Genomic DNA, 24653 nt, shown 5'->3' with positions numbered 1-24653 from the left:
ATAAAGGCTCATTCCATGTTCTTGCTGTTCTGCCTTCAAGAAGAGAAATTCGCAGAAATTAAGGCGAGACGGCGCGCCTCTTTTCAATCGATAAAATCCCCAGGAGCCTCGTTTTAAAGTATTCCTAATTGCCTTCTTATTTAGATTAACGTTCAGGATCCACGGTGGTGACAGTCAAGGAAGGAACGCTTCCAAAACAGCACTACGGGCTTTTGGTTTGCGAGTTATTACCACTAGTAAATACCGGCCTGGTCACGACACACCTCTAACCACAAAGCTGCTGGTTAAGTACCCTTCTGGTATACCTTACCGTCTCGGCGAAAATGCGCATATGTCCTTATACACACATTTCTGCGATTTCTCAGGAAAGGCAAGGTGGTACTAATTAACCTCAAGTCATTCCATTAAGCTGCCTTGGAATTCAGAACAAAGAATATAAGTAATACAGTAATGTTCGTATTCTTGATGACTATTATTATGACGCTGCACATGAAAGTGCCGCGATTTTTATTGTTATTTATTTTTCGCCTGCGAAGACTGGGCCTGTCCGGGCAAACGTGGCGCAACGCGTAGATTATATTATATGTGGCGGCCCACTCGTCGCCAGATTTCGAAATGCATGGGAACTCCAACCTCACAATTACAGCAGTGCGTAATGGAGACACGCGACATCTTGAAAACTAGCTGGAACCAGGTGTGTCAGCTCCAGATGACTGCGGACTTTCGAAACATTACAGGACTGCATACATGAATTCAAAGCGTTTACGTTTTCGTTGAGTGCAAGCACTGAGCGAGTCTGGCAATCAAGCAAAAAAAATAGAAAGAAAGCAATGAGAACCACAAAACGCGATTTTTTTTTCATTTTCCTCAGTTTGGTGGTGTACGCACTAAACACACAAGTAGAAAGCCATTCGAGTTAAGAAAGCGAGGGCTTATATTTCCTCATTTCAGAGTTGGTCTGGGGACGCAGAGCTTTAGAACAGCAGCCTCACAAAATATAATAAAGGTAATTTACTTCTGCGGGCCTCAGACTAAGCCAGCTAAGTAAAGGGGCCCACGTTTTGTTTCGTGTGTTGCGAAGGCGCCGTGTGCGGGAACGCCAGTACTGACGGGAATGATCCAGCACGCTTCTGGCTAGACTATACTCCGGACGGCCTAAAGCTTGGAAGAGGTCTCAGAGAAAAAAAACACACACAGGGATCTTTGTACTTGTTATCCGATCCTGAAAGTTAGGGAATTTCAACCTAAAAGCAAGATTTGAAAAGGTCGACCTGAACAGAAATAAAAACTTATCCTCAAACGTTGCCTCGTAAGGATTTTTCTTTTCCCTCCGTTCCCCTTCCTTATTGATTTTTTAAAGCTGAGCATAAGCGAGCACATGATATTCAACGTTATTGGTTCCTAAAAGAACAATTTGGAGTTCTTTGGGCATAATGTGTCACCGCTTTATAGCTATACCAGCTCTCACGAATATCGGCTCACAACCTCACTTTTTGTTTTTTCTCTGGCGGATATAGCCGATGACATACAAGATGCTTCTGAAAGGAACGCGAAGCACTGGAAGGCATAATGACTCGTGCAGTACGCACGCAAAAAATCAGGATGTTTGCGTCACGTCAACAGCATCCCAAGGTCGCGAGTTCGTTCCCATACAGCAGCGCTCGTAATGGTGCGCTCGGCAGCGCCTCCCGCAGATTGCATTTCGATACGCCAAACAGCGGGCATTATTTCTCTTTTTAGTCTCGGTACGGGAGGTCCGCAGCTGTGTTCTTTCGTAGTTTTTGTACGCCTTGCACGGAAGCCCAAAAGTTTTACCCACTGCTTCCCCCAGGGACGAAATAAATCAGCAGCGGAGCGGACGAGAAGCCGCGTATTTATACCCATAGGCGGAGGGCCCCGGTTGCGAAAGAGGTCTTCCACTGAAATGCGTGACCTTTCCGCTCGCGAATCGACTCGCCGCCGCAGCCGCCGGGACTATGTGGTGGCGTAGCAGACCCAGCGCGTTCTTGACTTTTTTATTCTTTCCTTTGTTTCGCCCTACCTTTCACCCTTTCTTTTTTGTCTCTCCGGGGGCGCGTGGCCCGGCCGCGCTCCAATTGGTTCCTCGCGCCAGTGGGTCAGTGTTTTTCAGAGGCGCGCGCCTACGCGGAATCAATGACGAAAGAGCGGGCGCCCGCTCCGTGCCACCAAGTGCCTTTCGGGTGATGCGTTAAACGCGGTGCTTAACCCCTTTCGCTGCTGTTTGCGGCCGCGCGCGCGAGAAAAAGGAAAGACAAGCGGAGAAAACTCGGCGCCAGGCCAGCCTTGCAAATGTTTGCTAGCGCGAGCGAAACGTGATCTATGGTTGCGGGGAACCGCAAACTCCGTACTTCCTGCGTTCGCCAGTTGTGTACTCGCCACGTGCGCATTGTCATTCGCCATGCGCGGTGGCTCGGTCGCTTTCGCGGAGCAGACCCGAAGGCTGGTTAAGAATAGTCCTCTGCCGAAAGAGCAACGGAAACAGAAGGTTACACAATGGCGGGATTGGCGTAGGTTTCGCCCATTCTCCACACATATGGAACTCTGAATAAGGCGCACACAAATTCAGAAAAACTATCGCAGTCAAATCGTACGAGGAGCGGACTAGATTTGTATACTAAAGTCTCCATAAAACTTCTTCTAAGGAGCTGAAATACGCAATTACGCGTCACCTGCGGCTGATGTAAGTGGTCAGCTAAGATTCGCTGTGTGCGGGAGCAGCCTAGCTCAGGGCTTTACCCCATACTGACTGACCAACAAACCGACCTGCTGCCCTTTTCTTCCTCACGAGGCATCGCCCTTGCTTTCCGAACATGTCCTTCCGATGTTTTCCCCCACCAAATTGTTTTGGGACGTTTGATGCGGTGTCTGCGATAATTTCGAGATTGAAAGGAGATTGCACGAGATTATGAAAGATATGCATCGTGTCCCCAATATGCGTATGAAAGATGCTTGAAGAGCCGCTACGCTTTACAAGGGACGGGCTTCTGGGCCGGCGTTTTCATCTCAGCTGATTTACATCAAATGTCAGTAGTTTGCAAGGGGAGTTTACGAATTCCAGGACGAACATAGCTTTCACCCAACTCAGCCATTACTGTATCTCAGCTGTGACGGAAGCGCCGCGCTATTCGCCGTCGTGGCGTCGTGATTTCTTCGGCAGACGAAAGTTTTTACCGTTGCGAAAATCGGGGAGTTTCAATTTATCGCGAAACGAATTCCTAATGAATGCGGAGGTCCAGAATGAAACATCAGGGCTCCTGTGACTGCGAGCGAAAGCCCGCTCGTACGACGGAATCAGTAGACACGGGCGCACGTACGCCGCGGATTATTGAAAAAGGTCGTGTTGGTCGCCCCTTCCATTCATTCACTCACTCACCGCGGCGGAAGCAGCAGCGGCGACTGCGCCCGCAGGCCGAGCGGCGCGCGAAGTGCGTCACACGCTCCGCCGCTCTGCGAGGGTCTGCGCGCGGAGGCTGTCTCCTCGCGCGGCTTATTAGAGCGCCGTTCCCTTGTTACGACGATTGCCCCTCTCTCTCGTCCATTATTTTGGAGGCCCTCGTTGTTTTTTTGCTTTCCGCTCTCTGCGCCGCGGATCAGCCGGCAGATGCTCGCGTCCAAGAGCAATTACGACACTCGAGTCGGCTTCCCTTGGCGGCCGTGCGCGCGCATATCTCGCTGGCGTCGGGACGCGACTCGTGCGCGAGATGCCAAGGCAGTCGGTCCACGCCTAATTTCACAAGCGCCGCCGTCGTTCTGCGAACCGAGCAGCCCGCGGCGTGTACGCGCGCGCGGGGCTCCCTTTTTGCATATCGAGGCGTTTTCTCGCGTTTCGCCGGCTGCGACCGACACGCGGTGCGCGTCTTGCGCGGACCGCTCCGGCGGCGCAGGAGACAGCGAAGGATGGACATTTGAAAGGAGGAGGGCGGAGAACGCGAGCGAAAACAGTTCCACGGAAGCTAGCTGGCGCCGCGTGCGTTGATTCACGGTTTGCGCAATGACAAGCTGCGTGCGACCAAGCAGGCGTGGACGGAACTGCACGTGTCATCTTCTGTTGCGGGTCTCGGTGCAACCGTCCGCCGCACTGCGAACGTGTGAGGCTTAAAAGCATGCGCGGTAATTTCTCTCTAGTTTCGAGTTCTTATCAATACTAAGGAGGAGAAATGCAATGAAAAATTCGCGATAAAAATTATCTTGAAATTGCACTTTGAACAGTAGGGAAACTGATGAAGTCTTTAAGATCGCATTGCTCTTTGAGAACTCTGACAAGCTGCATAAACATTAACCGAAGCACGCGGCTAAACTGCCTATGAGAAAATGTGAGAACTTACAGAAATAACTCGAGAATCAGTCCGTCAAATTACGCACCCTCCTATCTACAAGGTAGGGAATCAGTCTACTCGACCTTACGTTGCTTTCACGTTATTTCGTTTCTTCTGTATTCAAACAAACTGGTGGAAATGAAAGGAAGAACCTTCGACTACACTTTTCGGATAGCGCAACCTACAGTGTGCACTGGTCCGCCCACCACCACGGGACATCGCAGATGTCTCAGTGTCTGTGATTAAAAACAAAGCCTATAATTCAGCGACGCAAGCGTCCAAAAACACAGGTATTCCGCGCGCGCGAAAATACCCAGGACGCTCGACCCGCGGCGGCGCACTTCGCCACCTTTCACGGGTGCAGTGCCAAGCAGAAAGAGGCGCCGGCGTGGACCGGGCATGCTCGGCTTCCGCGCCGAATTGGCCGCATCCCAAAGGCGAACGGGGTTGCCTTGCGGCGGCGACCCTTGCTTGCGGAAGTGTACGGGCGCGCGCCCCGCCGAAGGGCTCTGGGCGCCGTCGTCTCAATTTTAATTCGCCCCCGCAGTCGCGTGCGCCGCGCGTAACGCGGAGGCCACGCGCCTCTGCCCCGAAACGCAAGACGACCCCGCTCGGCGCCCCCACCTTCTCCGCGTTGCCAGTACGGCAACACTGGCCAGTGCGTGACGAGCAGAAGCAGCATGCGTACTGCACAGTCGCACTGCAAACAATTACCTATCAGCCCAAATAAGACTGAATGACTGACACCGGCTTTATAAACTCCATGTGATAAAACGTTATTTACTCTAGTAAAATGAAGCAAAAGAAAAAAAAATCCGATGTCCCCATTACAGAATGATGGAGAAAGTGGAGCAAAATGGAAGATTCAGCTCATTGCAATACCCGTGTCGAAATGGAGCTTCTTAGTCGCAGTGGTTCCCAAATCGCAAACGCAGTTGCGAAAGACTGCATATTGCGCCGTCCGCAGCGCCACTTAGCGACAGCTCCCGCTTTGTGGCACCAAAATGGCGGTAAATGGCCTTCATTACGCTAGTGATGGGATCTCCCGGAATCAACTCAAAAAGCACATGGTGGTGCTTGACGCACGCGCTAATGTCAGTTCGAGCTCGCTTCCGCGTATTGTCCGCACCGAAAATCGCAACCTCGAGGCTGGACTCGGCCCGTTCCGGCTGCAGCCTTGGTCGGGGACTGTGCCCTGGGTAGCGTCTGTTGTCTCACGGCCCAGAACAACTGCAGGTTCTGAGAAACAGCGCGTTAGGGACTATCGCAGTATAACTCGATTAGGTCATGTCTGGCTTGTTTAACACACTGCGAGAGCCGCAGCGCGCTTGTTTGCCTCCCTTCTCCGCCTTCTTTGCGTGAAAATGTGACGCACCGCTGCTTTTGAAGCTTTCGAGGGTGATAGCGCAAGTGGGCAAATTTTGTTGGTTGAAGCGAAGTGGTTGCCGCTGAGGGGCCTCTCGGCAGCAACATGTAGCCTCTGCTCCATCGTTACGTTGTCACGTGACTGGCTGCCCTCTGCTTTCTTGGCGTGCAGTTGAATGTTTCGTTCATTAAGATGATTTGATCAACTCAGAGTCTTCGCAGAGGTACTCTGCGACCGGAACTTGAAAGGGTATACAGTACTCAACCTCTGTGTTGTTACTTTTCCTTCGAAAGAACATGAATCTTCATTTCTCGACGGTCGAACCAGAAGTGCAGGCTAGCTGCAACGAAATTGACTAAATGTGTCACCCATGTGTTGAAACTTGAAAAACCAGTGGTCGCAGCTGCGACCCCGCTGATTTTGATGGCTTCAGAGCGCACATGCATCACATTTAATGCAACGGGCATATAGTGTAAAAACTTGCTTCTTTTTTTCTCCCGATAGCTGCTCTAAAGAAAGCAGAAAAAAAAGGCGAAAAATTGCGCAAGGTCCAAGCTTTAAACTTCGCTGGCATCGCAGTCGACTCTGCAGCCCTGCCTTAAAATAAAGAAGAGGGGAGCCTCCGCAGCCTCGTTCTCAGCAATCCACCCCCAAGACGGCGACTGGGGCCGCGACATGAGGGGTTTGTTTACACGATTCTGGCGCTGCTTACATGGTGCTCGAAAGCCACAGTCGTCTGGGGACGCTCGCAATAATAAACAGGCCAAGGCAGCGGGCAGCGCACGTGCGAGATGACGAAGGCCCCGTTTCCCGCCCGGGGCGTAAACTCTGTGGGAACGGCGGCGGAAACTCTGGGTGCGCTTCCGCCGGCGGTCACCACCACCATGCGCCACCACCACCGCCGGAGCATCCGGGGCACCACGAGGCGCGCGCAAGAGCATCTGCGGCAAGAGCAGCGGCAAGAGCAACTGCGGCAAGAGCAGCGGCGGGAGGAAGAGACGGTGCCGTGGTCCGCACGCTGAGGCTTCAAAGGGGGAGAGGAGAGCGGTGAAGAGGCACGGAGTGACGCCGTTCACTGAAAAGTGCAGCAAGAGAGAGTTCTGCGTAGCCTTGATGATCCTCTTGAGGGCCTCCATTAGCGTGCAGCTCAATAATGATGATAAAAATAAAAACAGACCGCGCAGAATTATTTTCTTTTTGACGTCTGCAATGGGCAGGGAATTAAGTGAGATCACGAGCTGCCCGACGATATAATTTTGTAATGCAGCTCTTTCCCACGAATCTACAGAGGTGCCAAACATGTACGGGACAACGAAGTGAACATGAAAGATGGGAGAAGTAAAAAGAGAGACGCGAAGAAACCCGGCAACTGAAAAGAAAGCAGAGAATGAAGGGTTACGAAGCAAAGGAGGTGTTGCGCTGGCTGACAGGTGACGCGATTAGGCGATGGATTCTACGCGGCGCCACGTCGTCTGAGGCAGCAGAACCGAAACGACGGCGGCGGCAAGCCATTCCTCGAACAGAAAGAAAAGAAGGTTCCCAGACAGGACCGAGATCGCCGAGCGCCGCCCGCTGCACGAAAAGGTGTTGCCGCGGCACTGCGATCGCGAAGGCGTTGCTCACGCCAATAACCCGTTGCCCTTGGCGTGCCGCGCGCTCGGCGGTGTGCCTTTCGTCTCACAATGGCGCCCCACTGTCATGGGACTTCGATCGCTCGGACCGCGGCTCTTCACGGCCGCCCATCTAATTTCGCGCGTCTGTTCTCCGCGGCTTCTCTTTCTCGGTTTCACTCCCGCCGGCGCGCACGGTATGGGTGAAACCTTTGGCGCGCTCGTGAGCGTTGCCGCGGTGACGCTAAGTGACGAAACAGGTCTGATTGGCCACGCAGCGCGCCGTAACTGGCCCGGTCGATCGTCGGTCGGCCGCCGGTGTGCGCTCGCGGCTGCGTGCGCACACACCTCGTGCGAGGAAAGCTGCACCTTATAACCAGCGACGACGTCGGTGAACTGCTTGGGCGCGCGCGCACCTTGCCGTCTTTGGCGTCCGCCTGTTCCTCCAGTTGCGTCCATTGCCATTGCGTGTCAGACTGGAACGGTGGACCGCTGGAGCGAAGGGGCGGCGCTGGGACGGCGAGGCGCGCGCGTGACTCCGTCACGAAGTGCAGCGAGGGTGAGGGGAGCCGCTCGGCGGGCGGTTTCTTGGCAGTCTGCCCGGCTCCCAGCCAAGGGACTTTTAACGCTCGGACGCAGAGTGCGATTTGGTGTATACCGCGAAAGACTCAAGCGGCAAGACGCCGTGTGTTCGTTTTATATCTTGTTTTTTTTCTCTCTCTCTCTCAGTGCCAGAATGGCGCTGTCAGATGTGTCACAGCGGACCGTGGGACTGCGCCTCGTCCCGCCAGCGCCGTGGCGCTTTCGTTTCTCTGCGAGGAGAGGAAGCTTAAGGCGCACTTAAGTGATCGCAGAGAGCGCCAGAGAAGCATCTTCTCTCAATCGACATGTGACGCAAACTCAACCGGTACTTTCACACGAATAAAATTTACTCCTGCAGCGCGTCGTTCATAACCGTTCCATTCGTGCAAGCAAGCCGTAAGAAGCGGTGAAAAGAAATGCGAGCACACAAGCACGTCAGCGGGCTTCCGCCAGCGACTTGTTCGTACGCGAATTCGGCTCGCGATTGGCCGGCGCCTCTCGTTGGCTATCTGATGGGCCTATACGCGGGCACCGACCCGTCGCAAATCAAACTTACGTTAGCTTTGTGAATGCACCCGCAGGTTTTTAACGTCCAGGAGCGGCTCGTGCTGGTCAACTTTTGTGTTCTTTTTGCAGAACACGTCAGTAGAATCACCATGCACCTTACCGCCATTCTATGGTGAGATGCACGGTGGCAATGAATGACGTGCTTTATTTTATGTTGTGTTCAATTGAAAATTGTTCGCATGCTGTCCGTGCAATGCCGTGGCCATGCCTTTTGTATTATGTAAGCCTTCAGTTCTCCTACCAGCTTATCGTGTTCACCATTTCCAAGTGAACGCGCATTTAAACTTGGGGCTTTTTTCATGGGTCTCCTCTTCGCATGAGCGCTGGCTACATACTCCACCAGATTCTTTGCGTAAGTTAAGACTAGACGCCTGCATTAAAAGTTTGGAGATGAAATTATTTGTCACTGATCGGATACGTACCGCAGCACATAACCGCCCAATAACATTGACGAGCATATAAAAATTTTCGATGACCGTCCTTCACTTCATACCTCAAACAGTGTAAACCATATTAGCTCCGCCGCCGCGGTGGCTCAGTGGCTATGGTGCTCGGCTGCTGGCCCAAAAGACGCGGATTCGATCCCGGCCGCGGCGGCTAGAATTTCTTTGGAGGAGAAATTCTAGAGGCCCGTGTGCTGTGCGATGTCAGTGCACGTTAAAGAACCCAAGGTGGTCGAAATTTCCGGAGCCCTTCACTACGGCGTCTCTCATAGCCTTAGTCGCTTTGGGACGTTAATCCCCGCAAAACCAACCAACCATATTAGCTCCGGTCAGTGGTTGCTGCCATATTGACGCTGTGTTGCCACCTCCTTCTTGTGTAACGCCCGCTGCCCACAACTTAACGATCTCGTTGTTGCACACATGCACACAAATGCCCGCAAAAAAGCCTCTAATAAAACTTTTCTGGGACCTGCTGCGAAAGTGGCTATGGCATTGAGGTACTGAGGACGGTTGCAAACCTTCCGCGGCGACCGCATTTAGATGGCGACGAAATGGAAAGGCGCCCGTGTTCTGTGCACTGTTAGCACAATCTAAAGAAATCCACGTGGTCGAAATTAATCGGACCCTTCTGCCACTACGGCGAGTCTCATAGCTACGCCGTCGGCTTTGGGACGTAGTTTTATATTATTAAAACTCTTTTGCTTCATGGTTTTGCATTGGCCGTTAGACCGTATGCTGGGCGGTGCAATGAAAAAGTTTTCATGATGGCAACACAGCGTTCTAGAAGACGCCACCCACCGAGAAAACTGTCCGTAGTCAGTATGTTCGGGTGGCAAAAGCAAACACCATGTTTGGTGGAAGACAGTTTCGTAAAAATAAAGGGACTGTTCGAACCCAGCTCAGTGTCGGTAGCCGACTGGCAGTGTTTTCCTATGCAAGAGAAGAATAGCCTTTTTTTCTGCATTACGCCCCGCCCCTTACGTCCGCCCCAGCAAAACGTTCCATCTTGGTCGGCCAGACGCATTACAAATTGATCATCTACACGGGGGCTCCGTTGCCCGCAGGACGCGGGCAGAAACAAAGGCGACGCCCAATACGCGGCGCTGCAGCGTGTGTGCGCGTGGCCCTGCGTCAATCACCGGCCACGACGGAGTAATTAAACTTTTCGCTGACAGCATGACGGCCCGACGACGAGCCATTGTGGCGGGAGACATCGATTGAGACGCACGACGACGGTTCAGCGATCGCTGCACACGTGTTCCGCGTCTCTCAACGCCCCGCGCGGCCGAGAACGACGAATGGAGCCGGCGGACTTGTGCAAACACTCGCCTCGCTGCCGTCTCCTCCGTGCGAGCCCTTTTTCGTGCTCCGCAAGACGACCGCGAGCGAGACTTAACTATCGCTGGCAAGAAAGGCGTGGGCGCGAACCACGGGGTCTGCGCGCGAGTGAGCTTGGTTCCCGCCTTTGTTGTGAGAAAGAGGCCGCTAATATTTCGTCCTCCAATTTATATTCGTGCAAAAAGCGTCGTTCGTTAAGCGCTGAACGCGAGCCTTCTTCATATACAAGTGTAGTTGAATTTTAATAATGTTTACTCGCAAAAGCTACACCAGGAATATAAGGCGTGCCGGAGTGGAAGGTGCCAGTATTTTCAACCGTTTTGAGTTCTTTATCATGCGCCGAAGTCTCGGTACAGCAATGAGTAAATGAAACATTTCATTACACGACGACGGGCGCTTTTGCATTTAGCCTACATTGACACGCGTCCGCAGCGTTCCGGATAGAACCTGCGACTCCGTGCTGAGTAGAAAAACACGTCTGCATGCTTGGGCATGCGTTGGTCCTTTATTAGGTAGTATTCAAAACCGCAGGAAATACTTACATCTCATGTCAGTCGAGAGCGCCGTATTGTAGTCATAAGGGCATGGACACCTGCACGAGATGAAAACAGGTGTTCAACGTTTACTGTCAGCCGACCTTCTGTTGTCTCGTACTAAAACCACTGGCTAACAGGGGTCGAATTCAAGAAGCTGTTCGCAAGCGTGGGCGGCTCGGGGATGGCCGGGGTACGCGAAATGCCAAACAGGGGCATTTCAGTGGCAGAGACACTAGGCAAATTACGATCTGTTCAGAGGAGCGAACAGCTCTGCGAACTCCAGCCCCGATTCAATGGCGCCAACTCTTGCAGTCGTTACGCTGCACGGCTTTAGCGAAAGAAGGCAGAGAAGAAGGAGGGCCGTACGCGAAGTGAAGCAACATCTCGTGAGGTGCCCCGTACCTTGCCTTACTCGGCTACTAACACGACAAGCCGCGTGCAATATGCTTCTCCCGATCCCCTGCATGCCTTCACGCGGCACGCCGCCTGTTCATTGCTCTTCGTGGTTGCCCCGGACACGACGCGGTGACGTCGGTTCGACTGGCCCTCCCTTATCTCTTCCCCGTGAGCGCGCGTGCGGCGCTATCTCGCGCGTGATTGATCGGCGCTGGGGGCGCGTGGGTACGAGCAGCGGTGGCGCTCACGTCTCTCGCCGTTTCATCCCCTGTTCTCGCGTTTTTCGTTTTCGCTTTGCCCTTCCTCCGCTTTCGTAAATGATTGAATGCGCCTAGTGTTTTTGCGCGTTTTTAGTAAAAAGTGAATATTCAACACGACCATTGCGTCAAATACGTGACGCGACACGACGAACTTTGCCGCAGTATGCTGCAGTGTATCGTATCAGCTCATAACGTGCCCACCACATTCATCGAAGAACAGCAGCTTCGTTCACATTTTTTTTTCTTTGTAGGTGATGGTATTGCAATTGCGAAAAAAAGATGAACATCGATCAGTCATTTCCACGAACTGTACCGCTGTTACGGGCACATAAAAAAAAAAGAATTGCAAGGAAGCTGTTTCAGGCCTCTCCCAATTACGCCCACGTATAGCGCTTCTAAAGGGCAGCAGAGAGGCCGACACAGGGAAATGATAGATGCTTGCTCCAGCATGAGAGCCGTACCGCGAGTACCTTGAAGAGGGATATCCTGTTGCGGGGGGGGCAGAGCCGAACATTTCTTCGCCCCCCCCCCCCCCCCCTCCTCCTCTGGATCTCGTAAAACTGACGCAATATGTAGGTGTATCAACTTGCGACACAGTGAATAACTGTAGTGATTCCGCTTCGCGTAAACGAGGTTGACGCGTTCGCCGTTGATGAACTCATTTAATCGTAACTAGTTCCCGCCATGACACAAGAGGAACTAGGGGCTTTCCGGCGCGGCTTACGATGCGAATTAACAGTTGGATTCCTCAGACCCGCTCGTGTTGGGGGAGGACGCTTCTCGCCCGGAAACAGGGTTTATACGCGTATTTCACGCGATCACAAATTAATGAAGAGCCGCAGGATCGGAATGAACGCCAAGCTCCGCGCACGCGCAGAAAGGGGTGTGCCTACGCAACTCCGTTCCTGTCGGCAGCCCACGCCTGCACCCGACGATTTCGAAAGGAATTGTTTCCGAAGACAAAGAATTCAGGGAAATACCTTGGTGGCTACGCGAATAGCAAAAAGGAGGTGCGAGAGGAAGCGCAACTATACCGGCGGTCGTACGAGCAAGTGGGTGGCGGTGTTGGGAAAGCGCGACGCGGATTTATATCGGTTACCGGCAGCGGCCCTTTGCGGAAGAAGGAGCGCGCGCTGTCGCATCTCTCCTTTCTCTCCGTTTGTCTGCCCTTTCTGGCACTCTCCGTTCGATCAGAGTCAGCGGCCAACGCACGAACCGGGACCTTTCCGTGTCGCCCTGTTGCCGGGCGGCACGTTCCGAGGCGTTTTTTTTTTTCGTGACGACCGCCTTCGAGATTAGCGCAGACAGCGCGAGGTAGCATTTGGTAGCTTTAAGGTCTCAAGATAGGCGCCGAAAGCGTCTTGTAAAGACACTTTTTTTTTATTATTCAAACAACTGTTAACTTAAGCGGGATAACTGCTGTGAGGTGGCTGGAAATGCGTCGAAAATCGCATACGTTTGCACCGTTAAAAGAAAGCTCCTGCATGTAAAGCTCAGCGCAATGAGAACAGAAATAGAAGCAAGCGAAGTCAGCTTTTTATCTTGCCGCGCCCACATACGTCTCTGCGGCAGCGCAGGTCTTATGCAAAACGGGTGCCCGCACTTTTTGTTTATCAAAGGAGATAACACGAGAAGGGCTGCATGCGAGCACTTTGGATTCGTTTAAATGCCGCAGTTTAAAAGCAGTCACAGACACCTCAGACGGTGGGAGCGTTTGCATTTTATTCTGGCATATACGAACTCCTCGCTGCAGCTTCGGTATACGAATAGTTGAAAAGCGTTTCAAGCAGGATTTCCTTGTCTCTCGTTCTTCTCCTGTTGACGCTCTCGCGGGTCCGTCCTGCGCAGCCTTCGCGACCCTGAACAAGTCCGCTGGTCTCGCTGGATCGCTTGCAACAACTCGCGACCGGTCCCAGCTCACGACCAGACCCACCGCTGGATTTCTCGGTGTCTCTCGTGCAGCGCGGGGCACACTGTGCAGCCGTGGTGGTTTGAGCGAAGCCTTGTCTGCGCGCAGGGGCTTTGAGAGGAGCGCCGGTCCGAGCCGCGGTAGCCCCGTCGTGTGTAAACTACGCACACGCAGGCGAGCGCAGAGGAGAGCGACGGCTGCGGCGGCTCAGACAAGTGCGCATCTGGGAGTTGCTGCACTTTCGTTGAGCGGCTGTTTTTCGAGGGAGGGGGGGTGGCCTGCCTTCCTCTAAAATTAGAGTTCGCCGAACGATGGCGGCCGGGCAGGCACAGTCGACGACTTCTCTGGCACCTTGGCGGCTGCACCTTTTGGCGTGCCTTCGGAGAAAGCGGCGCCACCGGCCATGGTTGCGCGGTGCGGCGACACGGGGCCCACGACGACGAACGGGGGTGGCCGCTGGGTTGCGCAATTTTCCGCGTGCGTGCGTCTCCGCAGAACACTTGGCCGCAGTGCGCGCGCGACTTCTGGGACCCGCCTGTGTGCGCGATGAATCAACCGTCCCCGCCGACTCGCGGAGAGAAGTGTTGCGCTTGTAACGGTAAACCAGCGGATCACTTCATTCGCTGCTGGCGGAGATTATTTACACATGAGAGGAGCGCCAGCGCTGTCAAGACTGGCTTCGTAGCCACGCTGGACTGCGATAGGACGCTTACGCGGGTGATGCGCTCGGACAGCAGAGCAGCCAGGCATCTCACTCCGCCTGCTCTCAATGACATTTCACTGCCGGGTATCACTGCGCTGAGACGGGCACACACACCCATGGAGTTGTGTACTACATATGTTTGCACATCTGTACAACATATACTGTAAATAGCACCCCCCTCCCGCCTTCTGCATCTTTCTCCATTCCTCCCCCTCATTCAGTAGACGCTTAATTCTACTAGAGTAATAATGCCCCTTCATCATCCTCTTCGCCGGCCGACCCCTTCTTGCACTTCCTTAATGTTTCTTTTTGAGAATAGATACACCACCACTAGGTTGAATGGCTTCCAGAGTGATTAGAGTGTGTACCTTCGATAAAGGGCCATTCATTCCTTTCAAACAGGGACGCGGCTTATGCAAAATATATTGGCAGCCAAAGGAAAACGTAAAGCTCTTTTTACTTACTTCATGGATTACACTGAAACACTAGTACTTAAGCTAAAGTGTGCATAAGAATATAGCTGGCCTTCATGACTTGCCTTGGTTTTATTTTAGTGCAAAGGAGGATTACCCGAATTCATTACAACGCTCATACATTGAAAGAGCCGATTTCTTCCTTTTATTTTTGTACATGTAGCACTTCCATCTGTGAGCATTGCATTCGTTTTATAAGAAAATCACTTCCCCGAAGCGGGCGCTATGCGACAGTAAGCACTTACAGGTAAACCCGCTTTAGCGGCAATCTGAAAGACCTGAAGAGCAAAATGTTATGGTGAAACTGCTCTTTGTTGTCTTATTGTTATCCCTCGCTTAAGTTTAATGAAACAAAGGGAACCACGAAGTCTGGTACAAGTGGCGCACTGAGGGCTAAAAGAAAAAAGGACAGGAAAGATAGAACGTTAGGGTGATAATCAGAAAGGCGAACCAAACAAGCGTTAGAGACGCCTGCATGCTCCTGGTGATTTCCGTACGCGACGACAGATGCAGACACACGCGCGTTATTTTAGCATGATGGGTCACGCTTAATGACCATCAGACGTCATGAATGCGCTGATGGGGGTAGAAGCCGGCGCGTGCAATCGCGCTTAGCCGCCGCAAGCACAGTTCTCAGTTTTGCGTTTAATGGTGTAAGAAGAGGAAAAAGGCGGCAGGTTCCGTCGCAACTACTGTGAAGACCTTGCGCATCACGACGGCAACGGTGATACGAGCAATTTGTCGTCAAGTTACCGCAAACTAACCACCATACGTTATGTTTCTTTAGTTATCCAAATCAAGCATCGAATGCTGTGCTTTTGTTTCTTGACCAACGCAGAAGGTAGGCTGTCGAAAAAAAAAAAACACTTCTTCTCAAGGGGCGGACCTCCTTCACTATCCAGTCTGTTGGAAGTGCACCATACGAGCGCGCCGTAAATGCGTCTTCCGACTTCGCCGAAGAACCTCGTGGTCGTTGTGAAACCTGCACGAGTACAGACGGGTTTTACTTATTCCCTGTCGCACTTGGCAGAGCAACCCAGTGAAACAGGCTCTTGAGGCCGACGAGGACCCATTGATGATAACAGGAGCGCGGAGTCGATAACGGGTGAGAAACATACGATAACCTGAGACCAATTGAAAACCTGGTGAAAATTTGGGGCGTCACCTTTTGCTATAGCAATAAATCACGCTCTTTCATCTCATGACGGTGTTGAACTGTGCGGCCCTTAAGCCACGTGGCAGCAGCTCTGTAACGTTTGAATGTGAGAACTTTCGTGCATACCACTTCCAGCGCAAGGGTTATTGTGAAACGCGAAAGGTGTCGGCAGCTGCCTACCCGTTTTCTTCCCCATTACGGAATTTTTCACTGTCGAATCTCTACTGGCGAGAACGAAGCTTGACTCGAGGACACAATGAACAGCTTGTAGTCACGGCAGCGATGCCACTGCGCTAGTAAATGTCGCTACGCGCAGGTAACTCCGGGAATCAGCCTGTCAGCATAGCGACTGAGAGACGAAGGGGATCACATTTATTTGACATTTCTGTCTATCACGGCATAAGTTCTTCAGTGATTCCCTGTCGGCTCTTTTTATTGTTGCACCGATTTTACTCTGGCTCTTGCTGTGCTTAGAATTTGTCGATATCGCTTCATGATTTTTTTTTTTTTTTGCTGTTTGTATGGTTTACCGTCAAAGTGGGGTCGTGACTGCGCGAATTCCGTCGAATACGGGCGGTCCGCCGCACTCCTGTTTACCTACATCAGCGACGCACAAAGGACGGCCTATCAGCGAAGTCCCGATTACCAGGCTATTACTCCTGTTCCCGTGCTTCACATTCGCACGTCTTTTCCGAGCAAGATAGGGCTCATTTCAACTCGCCATGCAACCTTTTGTTGCGTGCGCGCTGCAGAAACGCGTGCAGCGCACAGATTACAGCGGCGCTGGGCGGGTTGTAGCGCCCGCAGTCTGGTCACGTACGCTGCGGTTCCTCCTTGAAGCCCACTCCGCACGTGAACAGCGGTATGACAGCCGGTGCGTTTCTACACCGTCCCCAAAGCTGATACCAAACTATATCCAGTCTGACCGCCCTTAGACCTGCCAATAATATCAAAGCCGCTACACACACTCTGCTTTCATTTCCACGAAGTCGAAGCATCAGACGCGAGGTCAGCCGACGTAAATTATCAAAAGCATGGCTTTCTCTTTCTGAGACCATTTCTTTAGTGAAAACCTATTTGCAACGTTTATCAGGAGGAAAACGGTGGCTTTGCGGACACGCCGGTAATTTATGCTTAGTCTGAAGTGTTTGCGTGTTGGCGATCGGAGGATAAAAGCGAAACGACATATCTTGCTATTCAAGCCGTTAAAAGAAAAATCAAGAAATAAAAGTAAAGTGCAATTCACCGCAGACACTACTACTGCTCTTTTGAACCTCAGCAAAAACCATTGGATGGGCCAAGGGAGTGGTTAATAAGAAATTTAGTCCTTACAAATACCTCTTGGCGTGAACCTTTCCGGTACTCTCAGTCCATGTTTACTTCAATAAGTTTAAAGCTAATCCCGTGGTGACTGCATTCAAGAATATATAAGGTATGGGTAATAGCCTTAGATAAAAACTAAGGCAGCATACGCGCACTGGCCATTTCCAGCCATCTAACGTTATTTGTTTTATCGCCATTGTAATAATTCCATCATTCAGTATGAAATGTTCTTACAAATTTTCGGTATATTTATTTTCGAAATATTACAGATGTGTGGCATTTGTTCAAACGAGCTGTTATGCTTTGTTTCTCTCCTAAGAGTCACCGCATGCTAGTGTTTCTGCCCATGTTCGATGTATTTCTCATTGTGTTTTAGTTTCGAGGTTAATCCTCTGCCCTATTTATCGCTGAGCCTGCATTCATTTCAGCAGCCAATCAATATTTATTTTGTTATTGTTGCATGCCATGTTTTTACTTGAATATTGGCCCATCTTCGTATTCTGAAACGTATTCATGACGTCCCTTCTTCTGCAGCATCAAAGGGCGCCCAGTGAGCCTACAGTCTGGAACTGACCTGAAGTTTCGTTTCTTCCTCTCTCTCCATCCCCCTATCCACATGTAGGGTGGCCAACTGGCTACACCCCCTGCCTTTTTTTTCCTTCTGTCCCCTTATGTCTCCCTCAGCCCGCCTCTATTTTCTGGATCCCGATCGGGGCAAGTATCGAAACTCATTGCAAACTACCAACTGAACTTTTGTATCGTCATTTACTTTTGCTTTTGGTTTATAATTGGTTTATAAGTGCCTCGGAGTGAAGCTTTGCCAATATGGAACAGAAGCCTCCAGGGCTTTACTTGGGCTGTACAATAAGGTGTCTCCGGAAATTTCGACCGAAATTTCCGGAGCCCTCCACTGCGGCGTCTCTCATAGCCTTAGTCGCTTTGAGACGTTAAACCCAATAAACCAAACCAATAAGGTGTCTGTTGTGATTTTGGCGATGAATGGTCTATCCGCGGTGGTGGCTCAGTGGCTGTGGCATTCTGGGAATGGGCGCGCGGTTGCTGGCTCGATGTCGGCCGCAGATGCCGCACTTGGGGCGGATGCGAAATCCAAAAAGCTTGTGTGCTGAAATTACGGTATGCGTTAAAGATCCCCAGGGGGATCAACCTTCACTACAATGGTCCTCGTAATCTATCTGATTGATTTGAATATTCCTGACTTCCTTTCAATTTTTTACGTATCCTTCTACATATTGGGCGAGCGCTAGCAGTTACATAACGCACAACAAAATGGAAAAACAACTACGCGGCCAGGGCTTTAAAGGCCGCTGGCAAGTGCAACCAGTTCGAAACCAGCATCGCACGATATGCATGTGGGGAGCGGCTGCGGCGCAACAGGGAACGCTGGACTTTCCCGAAGCGCGCACTCGCCTGCGTTCCTGATACGCACTCGAGATGGCTTAGGTCGTTGCATATGGAGCGAGAAACACGCATGATCACTCCAGTGAGCTGCTGATGTCTGCCGCTGACAGCTAGAGAAGAATCTCGCTTTAGTAAGAGTATCTCGACCGATTAGAGGCGTTCGCGATATCGCAGCCGAGACAGCAGAAATAATGAAACATCAACGGAAGTTTCAGGAGCTCTCTGGTGAGTGGAACCACGGAACGGCTTCGTTAACCGACGTGGCTGTTTGCGCGCACATGCGTTGTTTGTGCAGACAGTGGCGGGGAGGAAACTAGAGCAACGCGCATCATGCTCAACAGGATCTTTGACGCACGCCTGGCGTCAGTGGAGATAATTTCCCTCTTGCCGCATTGAGAGGAAACGACGCTTTTCCACGGAGCGCGGTGTGCCTTGGACGAAGTCTGCTGCTCTTCTCTGCAGAAACAGGGCGTCGGGGGTCAACGGCCTTTCTTGATGAAAGTGCGAAAGGTCACGTAGTATATGCACGCACGATGTGGCGGGAGTGGCTCAATCAAAAATGCAAGACCGACTCGCCGCAGCAAACGCACATTAAGCCTTTATTCTACTTTCAGTATTCAGTGCATGATAGCGACTGAGCTTATACAATGTGCCTTCGCATGCGACAAGTGCCACTCTCGGGTAAATTTAGTGCAGGATTCGGAGTGTTCAACACTTTCTAGCTGATAAGGCGAAAAAAGTGGAAGAACACATAGCAAGTATAGCGGTCGATTCGAAACGCGTTTAGATGAAAATCCATAATAAGGTCATTGCAGACCATCACACCAACGACAAAAGTAACAAAGTACAACACCCAGCCAGCTGTTCAAAGGAACTTCACCGGAAGACAATTATGCAAATGCAAGATGCTATCTTTGATACATAAGAGCTGCAGCTAAGTGAGCGCGCGGGTGTAAAGGAAAAGTTTGTGTGCTGTTTGCCGAAACGTCGTCCCGATTGATCTCAATAAAAATTATAGACCATTTGTGAGTCCTAATAAATATATTCTACTCCCATGCTCTGAAACTCCCTTGGCCGACTTAGCTGCCAGAAAGCGCACATCCATTTTCGAACACGGATATTAGTGCATACCACACCGTCGATGTACGGCCTCCAGGAAATATAATCGAACCCGACGTCTTGCATCAAGGAACTGAGTGCCTTACGCACAGCGGCAGTGAAGGAGTAGCCGAAACGCAAAACGTGCCAAACAGGCGCAGCTGAGTGGGGTGCTCAAAAAAAGCTCACGATGAAAAAAACATGTTAGCTCTAATTGCGGAGGAAGCCTCTCAAGAACGATTAAAGCCACGCTGAACTGCAGATGGTGCAGATTTAGCGCTGTCGCCACCTGCTTCAGTTGGATACCGCACGAGCCAGCATCTCTTGGTATGCGCTGCGAGCCATCCAGACGATGAAGGGTGTAATTGAGAGAAGTACTGTAGTCGATTTCGCCGTGCAACCCGCGATCAATGACAGGGCAGGCGGCGAGTGAGCCCCAAGGACGGATTCGCATTATTGCCAGCTTGAGCTAGTTTCCTAGCCCCGTACCTTCCCTTTGGAGTTGTGCGTTCGTCTACGGACCGTACTGTCACAGGAATGCTCGTCACTTGAAAAATTACAAGCTGGTAATGAATAATGGTTTCTGTGTTGAAAGCGTGTTTGTCATTTCTATCAATTAGTCAATATCTGTTGTGACTGTAGATCTCTTTTTGCGATTATCAGTCGTTGTGACGCAAAAGAGGAAGGAAGAAGTTCCTTTTTTTTTTTTCTTTTGAGATATGTTGACTCTTCTGCGGAAAAAAAAAAAAAAACGCCGTTTACATTTGTTTCGGAGAGCAAATTACTTTAACTTTCCTGGAAACACGAAAAAAAGTTAGCGACTTGAAGGACGTATGTATTTGTGTGACGATGTAAAAAAAGCTCTGCTATCAATTCGCAGCCAAACTCTCGTAAGTCGAATTTTGCTTCGGAGCGCGAAGCAAAGTGCGAAGTAAATTTTACGGCAAATATGTGTGCGTGCTTCCACTAATTTACCATATTCATCCGCTTTCATGATTCTACATGATAATGAAATTCACATGTCTCATCACAGTGAGGTACGAAAATGTGGGTCTTTACCGGACGGTGGCGATGCGTGTATATATACCGTATATATACAAATACGAACTTTTGGCTTAAATCCACTACGAACAGTTGCGAAAGCTTAATATTCAGTGTCAACGTTTTGAAGTGCATCCATTCTGATGGAGGCAGATCCCTTCGCTTCGTCGAAATTTTGACGCAGGATAATGCGGCCATTGTTCACTTCTGAATATCATTTGAGACCAGTTGCTTATCAGTGTACATTGCCTCTGAACATAAACCAATGCCTTCGCGAGAAATAAATAGCGAAAAAGTTTGGCATGTTACACATGCTCATCATGTTATTGCAAGAAAGCGAGTATTTTATTACGGCGCTAACAACGCTGCTAACCGAGCTGAGTTCTGAAGTGTTTGAGGCGTACTTGCCCCTGAATGCGACTTCTGCAAAAAAAAAAAAAATAGACAATACCTATCGTTACAAAAAACAGAAGTTTTAATGCAATCGATGTAATGTGACGTAGAATAACGCAAATCGTAACCATAGTGTTGATAATCTGAGCAAAGTAATAACACTCATTCTGTGTATTCCGCCCGCGAAAGCCAACATGAACGCGGCTGCCCACAGCAGGATGCTGGCAGCCTTGTATTAATTACGCCTTCTTCGTAACGTGTTAGTCACGCCAGCATACTTTCCGCATGAACACGTGAAATATATCCTGCACAGACTCGTAGCGGTTACTTCACCGCTGAGCTATTTGGTCTTGCCTAGTACGCGAGGGTTACAAACGAGCCGACGCTTGGCATTTAGCGCGTAGGCAAATCTCGCGATGCTAGTTTACTCGCTGATGAATAGCGGTTGTTACCGAGTCCTTCTAACGAGGTCAACGGCCGTAAATCTCAGGTAAGCGCTGATGCGCTATACAGATGCGGGAGGTTGGACGAAAACATAAAATATACAATTAGCATTGTAACGCTTGTCTTGATAGGCTGCAAATCAAAATTCGAAGCTTTAGGAAATCAGTTGGCAAAGAAGAATGAGATGTGCTCTCTCTACGCTGATCCATAATTGCAGAGCAGTGTCTACTCTGCCGGCAGCCAGGAGAACTTCAGCACGGACATTCTCCCGGGCCGCACTTACAAATTTTCATAGACATTTCAATGTTGCTTCGGTTCGGAGCGCCTACAGGCAGAGACGTATTTAGGCTATCTTTTCTCTATGTGAGTAAAATAACACCCAGTAATTGCGGCGTGGAAACTGACCGCATTGAAAATCTAAATAAGGTCAGTTTACCGGGTCCGTATTCACGAAAAAAAAATAATAAAAAAGGGAGCAAAATGGCTAAACGAGGATGGGAAGCAGCGTGACCATTAGACGGTTCAGTTATCGAGCCCGAGACTAGCACCCGCGCTCGACGTGCGGAGCTTAGCTCAACTTTGCCATACTTTGCACAAACTATTGCTGACTGCGTCCGCTTTCGGTTGTGTCGAGTCACATGAATCTTTTAAGCCTAGCATTGTTAGCAGGCGCGCGGATCGCAGTATTATCGGCTGACTACAGCACTCCGAATTTCTCATAGCCAAGAATGGCTGCAAGAAATAACAGAGGGACTACTCTCAAGACGCAACTGATCACTGTCAAGAGCCGGGACAGTCTGGCGCTTTTCCTAGCAGCAGCGAAAATTAACTGTGCCGGGAGAATGGAGACCGTTGAAAGCGCAGAAAAATTGTTCTTACGACGTCCTAAGTAGCCAACCAGAGGCGAGTGCCAGGACAGTTACAGCCCAGAAATTCTCGCGGCTGCCAGTAGAATAGACTGCCTAATTGCCGACATTTTAAACGTTGAAAGTTTCGGTAAAAAACGATAAGAACACGCCGCCAGTAAACGCGACAGTGAACTCCAAGCTCTTCTCTTGGTTCACTCAGGACAGCTCACAGAGAACTGAATAATTATGAGCTATAACAACACCGCAGAAAAAGCATTGCAACTGCGAAGTAGTTTCACGGAGTCGAGCAGTAACAAGCTCCGATGTTTTTTTGGGAACCTCTGGTGAACTTAAGTCAAAAAGTCCGCTGTTACAAGTGCAGAACGAAGCAGGCTCGGGAGTGAGAGAGCGTACTTCGATCGTAGTGATAAACTTCAGCCGGCGACATACAACTTGTTATCCGCGATAATTCACGAAAAACCCGAACTCACCGACGGTGAAGAGTGGAAGTCGGCGTCACGGGCCGTAATCCAGGCTAAAGCGCCGAGGGACAGGCGACGCGCGAGCGCGTACACAGCGTGCGCGAGTCCGTGGTCCGGGATGCGGCGGAGTCACCGAAGCCAGTAAGCTCTTGCAGCCGCGCGCGCGGAGCACAGGATCGTAACTGGACGGCCGCGAGTAGCTCGCCGCAGCGGTCGCTCTTGCGCGCGCGCGCGCGTCGCCGCCGTCGCGGGACCGTGGGGAGAGGAGGAGCACTCTGTTTGGAGAGAGGGCGCCGGTGACGTCAGGGGGAAGATGCGAGCCTCCTCCTCTCGAGCGTCCCGTCCCGGCGGCGGCGGCCCAGCACAGGCAGCATCTTCTCCCGCGGGGTTCCCCCTCAGCTGGCGCTCGTCCGCATCTTCCACTCTGGTTCGCGCGCCGCTCTCTCTCTGCGCGGAGTTCCAAGCGGTCCGCGCGTGCGGCGGTGGGCTGCACAGGCCGGGAAAACATTGTGACTCGCAGGAATCCAACGTCTCCACGCACTTCGAATCGAATCTATCTTCTTACCCTTTCGGGAAAGCGAACGGCGGCGGCAGTGAGCGCTGCTGTTTGGGCCGGCTGGAAGCTTGTCACCCCCTAGCTAAAGGGCGAACAGAGGAAAATGAATGCGGCTGCTGACGGCTTGTCATAATGGTGTCGCTCTAGGAACAATGCTGTATCAAAGCGAAATTGAGCAGCTAGCAGTTCCATGCACCGCCGTATTCAGACAAATGTTGCTTGTGTGAAGTAAAGTGAGGTACAGTGGTGAGCAGCCTTGTCTAGAGCGCTCGGGCGGTGCACTTCCTTGCAAACAAATCCAGATTTTGTGGCAGCCTCTAGGGTCCAGCTGCAACGCTTGCACGGAAGTAGCGCCAGATAGCCTCGTAAACAAAGCAGGCACGAAAACTTTGCCCTGTAATGAGGGGCTGCTCTCTAATTTTGGTTTTTGTTACCAAGTGCGCACTGCTCAAGCGCTCTAGACAAGGCTGCTCACCACTGTACTGAATGAAAATCCACTTGAATTCCCAGAACTCGCCGCTCATAGTTCGGTGGTGGCTCGTTCGGGAAAAAGGAATTACTCATGTTCGGGCTAACAGAGTAATATAACGACGATGATAATGGCAACTGCGACAACTACAGGTCGTTATCACATTAGGTGAATAACCGTGACTCGCCCTGCGTGGTTACTGTAATCATTAGTTAGGCGGTGTGGATATGACATTAATTTGGTTATTTACTTTTTATTGACCACAAGAACGAATGTAATCATTAGTTAATATAAAAGACGAGGAAAAATGTCTCATGCAGTGAAACAGAATTCAAAGGGCTGACATGAAGTATTGTTTGGTTTGGTTTGGTTAACGGGGTTTAACGTCCCAAAGCGACTCAGGCTATGAGAGACGCCGTAGTCAAGGGCTCTGGAAATGTCGATAACATGTGGTTCTTTAACGTGCACTGACATCGCACTGACATGAAGTATGACCACATTCACTTCTCCTTTCATGCGTGAGTTACCCTGTAAAATGAAATGGTAAATGCAATAATGTGACGCTCCGAAATTCGCACTCATGATGCTTCTGGCAGAGCAATGTCTTTGTTGGTTACAAAGAGAAAGACTCCTTCCTTTTCATCAAATAAAAATGGTTAACGTTCAGCTCCTTTATCGACCGCGCCAAGTAATTAGATATGTAAACCAACCACCAGTATTGTAAAGAATTGAATCGCACCGAAAACGACGCTAGTTACCTTTTAGCGCCCGGGAATGGAAGTGAACCTAAACAAAACAATTGGAGGTGACATTTAAGCTTTTCGTTAAGGTATGACAAGATAGCCTTAATGGATTAATGCCCATGTATGAGGAATTGGTCATTCTCTACTTCACATTCATAGAT

General features: G+C 50.8%; 1 protein-coding gene across 5 annotated transcripts in view; it reads right to left on the bottom strand.

Annotated features, from left to right (window-relative positions):
• The window catches only part of LOC149349668 (fibroblast growth factor receptor 3-like), an 80232-nt gene extending 57300 nt beyond the window's left edge, over nucleotides 1-22932 (bottom strand). For 2 of the 5 annotated variants that reach the window (XM_089578711.1, XM_089578712.1), the window contains exons 1-2: nucleotides 22734-22932; nucleotides 10786-10835 (exon numbers count right to left, since the gene is read on the bottom strand). The gene's annotated coding sequence lies outside the window, so the exon portion shown is untranslated. The remainder of the gene's footprint in view (nucleotides 1-10785; nucleotides 10836-22733) is intronic. The other 3 variants (XM_089578709.1, XM_089578713.1, XM_089578710.1) reach the window with 3 other exon arrangements.
• Between the last annotated feature and the right edge of the window lie 1721 nt (nucleotides 22933-24653).

The sequence above is a fragment of the Amblyomma mixtum genome, chromosome 3 (assembly GCF_055824585.1).
Source record: "Amblyomma mixtum isolate Tamu chromosome 3, ASM5582458v1, whole genome shotgun sequence".
NCBI lineage: Eukaryota > Metazoa > Arthropoda > Arachnida > Ixodida > Ixodidae > Amblyomma > Amblyomma mixtum.
The sequence above is the reverse complement of the archived record's forward strand: the minus strand, read 5'-3'. Positions and strand labels throughout refer to the sequence as shown.